This window comes from Pinus tabuliformis, chromosome 9, assembly GCF_031772625.1.
Source record: "Pinus tabuliformis cultivar Carrire ecotype Pingquan chromosome 9, CPIR1, whole genome shotgun sequence".
Classification (NCBI taxonomy): Eukaryota; Viridiplantae; Streptophyta; class Pinopsida; order Pinales; family Pinaceae; genus Pinus; species Pinus tabuliformis.
Genome location: NC_142307.1, coordinates 931,320,255 through 931,327,025, shown reverse-complemented (window position 1 = coordinate 931,327,025; position 6,771 = coordinate 931,320,255).

Below are 6,771 nucleotides of genomic sequence, written 5' to 3'. Positions count from 1 at the left end.
CCCATAATACATCATGCTTCTCACGACCAAGAGCACATCATTACAATATTTGATCAAGGCCCATCTTGTATAACTATCCTGCAATCATTAGTAGTCTGCAACTTAAACCACCATGTGCCTTTGTTGTGTTTCCGTGTACTCCGCCAGGCATTTTCTAGTGGCTAGGAATAATTCAACAATGTCATCCAAGTAGTATGGTATGGCCTCAACTTGAAACAAGTCTTCTTTTGGCAGTTTATCATCCATTGACCCCCCAGCTTCACCCGACTCTAACCGGGAAAGATGATCAAGACCCACGCTGAACCTTCCTGGCTTGACGATTACTTCAAATGTGAAATCTTGGAACAAAAAAATCCATTTATGAATCCTTCCATCGAGTACAGGCTTGTTCACTACATATTTCATGGTAGAGTGATCATTAAAGAACTTGAACGAGCCCCTTAGAAGATAGTGCTGAAACTTATGTAGCGAGTACACCATCACAAGCGCTTCATGCTCAATTGTGGTATAGTTCTTTTCTGGTGTGGATAATTTTTTGTTGGTAAATTATATCAGGTGATCAAGGTTTCCATCTCCTAGTTGATCCAAAACAACTCCTAAGGCGATTCTTGATGCATCGATATGGACATGAAATTGCTTGTTCCAATCTAAATAAACCAGGATTGGTGCGCTTGCCAAATTTTCCTTCAACACATTGAAAACAAAATCACATTCATTAGACCATGAAAACCTCTCATATTTCTTCAACAACTTTTCCAAGGGTGCCATGATCAAGGCATAGTTGTGGATGGACCTGTGGTAATATCATGTGTAGCCGAGGGTGGACCTCAGTTGCTTAACTGTTGTTGGCGGTGGAATATTCAATATTACCACCACATTAGTAGGATCAACACATACTCCCTCTTCACAGAATATATGCCCTAGAAGTGTTCCAAAAGGGATGGAAAATTTTCACTTTTTCAAGTTTAAGGAGATATGTAGTTGTTTATAGTGGTCAAACATTACCCGAAGCAAACTAGAATGTATTTTTTATGGACTGCATATTGTCCAATCATCCATATAAACCTCCAGAAATATGTGAATATTATCTTGAAAGGAAATAATCACAATCCTCAAGAAAGCAGTTAGCATGTTCTTAGGTCCAAAAGGCATGACATGGTAGGCATAGGACCCCCATTCAGTAATTAATGTGGTTTTCTTCTTATCCTCCTTTGTGATACGAACTTGGTGGTAACCATAGAATCCATATGTGAAAGAGTAAACTTTGTTACTCGCCACATTATCTATGACTTTGTCACTGAAAGGGGTAGGGAAGGGGTCATGAACACATGCATTATTCAGACTCTTGTAATACACACAAACTTGGATTTCTTCGAAGTCTTTTTTGTTCTGTATGAAAATTGGATTGGGCCAACCTAGCTTCATCAAATGGGAAAATAATCCCTGCTGCCAGCATTTTCTCTATTTCCCTCTTCACCTTCTCTTTGACCATTGGGTTCTATCTATATAGCTAGTGTTTCACTGGCTTCACATCCGGTTTAGGCACAATCTTCATTTCACCCAGTTCTCATTTGATCCCTTTAAGCTCCACAACAGATGAAGGGAACAGATCTTTGTATTCCCTTAGGAGATCAAATATTTCCTTGGTAGCTTGCTCATCCTAATAATCCCCAATCGAAGCTAATTTTGGTTTCTCCTCAGTGATGATATTGTGTTTCCACAACTTCTGTGGTAGTAATTGCGGACCATCAGTTACAGGTCTATCTTTGATGCTTTGCTCCCCTTCAAATTCCTTAAATGTAAAATTCCTTAATTCCTCTAAATCATACCCATTAGGTTCCAAGTTTATATTTCCACAAGCCAAAGATTCATGGAATCTTGACTCATATATGTGATAAAGGGTTTTCTAATCTAGGTAGCCCTTAGTCAGTTGTCCTGCCAAGAGCAAGACCCTTTTGACAACTTGTAGAGCAGTTGTTATCCTCTCATCGTTAGCGGTGAAGGAAAAATCGCTGATAAATTGAGTTGCCATACGGTCCATTCGCTGGTCTATTTTCTTATCTCCCCCTTCACGTACCATGCCTGTGGAAATTTCCCCAGAGTATGGACAAAGCTGTGCACCCACAAATTTTCTAGAAGTCCTTCTCTAATCTATCTGACCTTATAGTCTTGTAGGTGTTGCTGAGGGTCAATATTCCTTTGATACTTAGTGAAACTAGGCAGTCATTCCTTTGAATACCTGAATCTAGCCACCAATGTTGTCTTAACCTCTTGCCACTCTCTGAGATGGTTGTGGTGAGAGCCCCACAACCTTTCTAGCGTCGCTTGGAGGGTGACATCCAGTAAGGGAACTTTGTGTATTTCCAAGATGGTTGAATCAACTTCATTAATAAAATCAATAACAAACCCATACCATTAAAAATAGGAAATTCTCGTACCTCAGTACCAACCTAGTGGATACAGTGGATTGTGGTGCAACACCTGGTGTTTATATCGTGTTTTCCCCACTGTCAGTCATCCCATGCAGCCTCAGATCCAACTTCAGAGCTCTGAACGCTTTTCCAACTGATTGATCCTCCTATTGTAGGGTATAACTGGTATAACTGGTCCAACAACTCAGGTTCTTCTCTGTCATCTGTTGGCTTGGTGAACTTCGACCCTTGATAGGGTACCAAGGGCTAGATCACCCTAACTCATTCCACTTCAAAGTTCATTATTTCCCGCTTTAGATCAATTACTACATAGTTTTCAAAGGCCTAGTCTATTCCTAGCAATGTCAGATATAGGTCTTTGTCTCCCATAATATCTATTACCTCAAATTTAGCATAAGTATTTACCCCTGTTCGCCATGTGTAATTGAATCATATAAAATTCCAACTTAGGCCTTCCTAAGGCTTCCCAAATTTTTCTCGGCAGGATATTCACATCTGAACTGAGGTCTAACATTGTGTCCTTGATCTGAAATCCTTCAATACAAGCATCAATATGAAATTCCCTCGCTATTCTTTTCTTGTTCCTATGCACTTGTTTGGAGTGTCTTTTGGGTAAATTGGAGAAAATGAGTCCTTCCCCGACCGTCCCATCTTTGACAACAACTTTAAGATTTTCCCACAATTGTTTGAGAATTTGATCGTCATTCACAATATACAAAAACAACCTGAACCATTCTGCTATAGGTTTGGAATTAAGCTGCGAAAGGTTCGGGATTCTAGACTTTGGAGGTTCTGGAAGTTCTCCTTGGAGCTCAACAGTTAGGGCCAATTTTTTAAAAATATCCATGGCCTCTTTGTAGTACTACTTCTACTAGATGGAATCATACGAGCACTTTGGTGAGGCATGCTTTATGATTCTTGGTTGTTCGGAAACTCGAAAGTTAGCTTCGGTCTTATTCCATCCTTGAGTGACTATATTGATGATTAAAAGGGTAGTCGTCTTGGGTTCTATTGGTTCGACAATAATTATATTTTCTCCCCATGTTTGGTTGCACTCTTCCCATCTGGTGATTAGCTCTAGACAATATCTTGTTGCATGTGTGTTGAGCTTTCACTGAGAGCACTAGGGTCTTATGGGTAGCGGATAGTCTCTTGAAACATGCTCCTATTGATCAAAGTTGTAACAACAAATCAGACCTATGGATCCTATTCTCCCCCCCCACCTTGTTTCTCCACCTCCTCGTCCTCAAGGAGCTTCGTTGATTCTATAAGTAGAACGATACAACTGATCAACTAGGGAATCTAGTGCTCTACACTAATCGGTGTGGCGAGTAGGTGAACCAAAAAAATAATAGAAAACATTGTTTGGGACACTTTAATACTTCTATAAAATTTGGCAGAGGGGAGGGAGATTTCCATAGGTCCCGTAGATCTCACAATATTCGGTAGGAGCTGCACTTTGTTGATTAGGTAAGGCATGTAATTGCATGCACCTTGTATATAACCCTTGCGTACTAACCTGCACAACTCCAGTGGTTGGTAGAGATTTGGAGGGCCCTGCTGGTATGTGGGGAGTTCTCAGTCCTCTTATCCTTGGGCACTTCATGGGGTTATGCCCCTCAATATGGAAGTTGATACACCATATATGTGGTCGCGAAGGTTGCAATGGTTGCATGTCCCTTAGCTTCTCAGTCATATCAACAATTTGATGTTGGAGTCCTATGAGAGTGAGGTTGTGGGAGACCATTCCTCCTTAATGTTCATGAGGGTATGCTTCCATGGCCTCATTTGATTTTCCTGATCTAGGGCATTCTACAAAGTGGCAATCTTCTATTGAGTCAGCAACATGCGGGTAAGTCGCAATAGCGCTTTGATAAACCAATCTCGTTGATGGTTGGGGTCGATAGGATAACTTAGTTTTCCAATGGCATTCTTAAATCTTTGCATCATCTCCCATGCGTTTCTCATTCCCTCTGCTTAATTTCCCATAGTTCTAATAGCCGTTACTGGCTAGTTTGTTAGTGTCAATGTCTTCACATTTCCATCGATGATCAAATTGCTCTTTTGCATGCATATTAGGTGTCTCATCCGATCAACTGCATTCCGTTAGGTCATGGATCAACTGATGGTAGTGGTTTCATTTCAGTTTCCCTCATGTCATATACCTGTTGGCCTGTTCAAAACCTATTTTTAGTCATTTATAGTCATTTCAGTTCATTTCATAGAGTTTTAGGGTTTAGTTTCACTAGGTATAGGGTTTGTCATCATGGTCATCCAAATTTGAATAAAAATCTCAGCAGACACATGAGGAGGATAAATAAGTTCATAAAATCATAAATTTACTTCTAATATGCTCAATAAATCTTTTTTACCTCAAAACTCTGTTTTGAGGTGAAAACATAGTGTTAGTGTCAGTCTTTCCAGCCTTCCTACAGTGATCAAATATGCTCTTACAAAGTGGTCGCAGAGTGTCAAGGTCAAATTTTGTAATTTCAAAGAGTTTTCAAGCAAAATTTGGTCACTAGGCATTAGGTCTAGGGTTTGCCTTAACTCCTCCTAAAGTTGTCAAAATGTTGGTCCATGTCACCATTCAGCTGAGTCTATCATCATTCATAGGGTTTTCATTGTCATGTCAGTGTCTAATGAGTCATTTTACATCTTGTTCATGCTTCAGTTGTGCCTTGGCAAGGTTATTTCCCTCTCCTAGGGTTTTGAAAGCCAATTTCTCTTGGACGGTCAAATCATAGGAAAAACTTGTATCCTGATGTTCATACACCTTCCCCTATCCTTAAAGTACCTTATCAAACACTTCCCATCCCTTAGATCCGCCAAATTCCTCATTTTTGCACAAACCCTAGTTTCTAGCTACAACCTGGCAATTTTCTAGGTTGGGCCTGTGTTTTGCCCTTTTGGACCCCTTCCCCTCGCTCAATCTCTGATATTCCACTTTCCCCTGCTTCCTAACATCCCTACCTACTCCCCAAAATTTCCTCAAGAATTTAGAAGCCCCCTATCCCCTTCATTTCGCTCCATTTCGGCAAAATTCCTTGTTTCACACATCGGGACAAGTCGCACTCAAATGATGTTCCAGAGCAATAAAAGATGAATTTTGGAAAACTGAGAGAGGTGTTTGTCCATAAAATTCCAAAGAAGAAAAACCTCCTTCACTTTTTGCACAGGTGTCATGGTTTTAGAGAAATGTCAAAATTTCAATCGCCAGATCCAAGGCGGTTGGCCAAAGCACAAAAAAGGAGAAAGAGGCCTGATCCTCTCCATATCTTGGCTGAGGCTTCCTTGAAGGAGAAAGGCACTAAATAGCTTAGCCACAGCACAAATCCCAAGAAATTTTGAGCATTTTGGGTAAATTTTGGTTTTTTCAGGCAATTTACAGGTTTTCTCCATTAACGGGTCTCACCCCGCACGCGACCCTTCATCATGACAACTCCTTTTGGCGAAAACTCAGCATTTCTTGATTTTTCATGCAAAGTTACATATGCCCATGGATGGACTTGAGATTTTGTGCAGTTTTGGTCCCCCAAAAGGTCAAAAAACTACCAAAAAATGACTTTCTGGCCCTTTTTTGAGTTGCAGAAACCAGTCTTGGGAGAATTAAGTTGTGACAGGGCAAATGACCTTCAAATTCAAAAATTCCAGTTGGGATGGAAAGTAGACTCACAGACCTTTCCAACAAGCCCAGGTTTTCTCAATTTGGACACCTGAAAGTGCCTCAAACATCGCTCCAAAGGCGCGCGACCCGTCAGGCAGGGGCGCACGACCCGTCAGGCAGTTTTTGCCAGATTGCATTATACAGCCCAGAAAACGCAGTTTTGACCCAGTTTGACTTTTTGGAGTGGAAGATGATTATCTTTGATGTAATTATTGTAACTGTAAGACACTTTTACTCTTGTTTAACACTTCTAGAAGATTCATTCATGTAAAGGGTAAATATTTAATGAATGGATTGGTTTCCTAGCTTATAGAGGCAAGTTGTTTTGACTGCCTAGATTGTAGTGCTTAGTTTAGAAGTGGTTGAAACAGCTCCTAGAAGGATGAGCTCGACCCCTAGAGGCAAGGGAAGAGGTTGGCTTGCCTATATTATGATTTTTATTAGTCATTTTCAAGGGTTGGAAGGTTGGACTCTTGAGGGAGCAGCTATCATTGTATTATTTCACTGTATCTCTGCAATTTTTGGCAAGGAAGACCAGGGTTTTGCAGTCATATTTGGGATTCTTGTGGACTCATGTGTTGATGGTGTGTTTCTCAATGTTCTTGTAAGCTTTGTTATGTGATTCATTTCCTTTCTTTACTTCTGCACATTAAACAAATGAAGTGTTAAAGT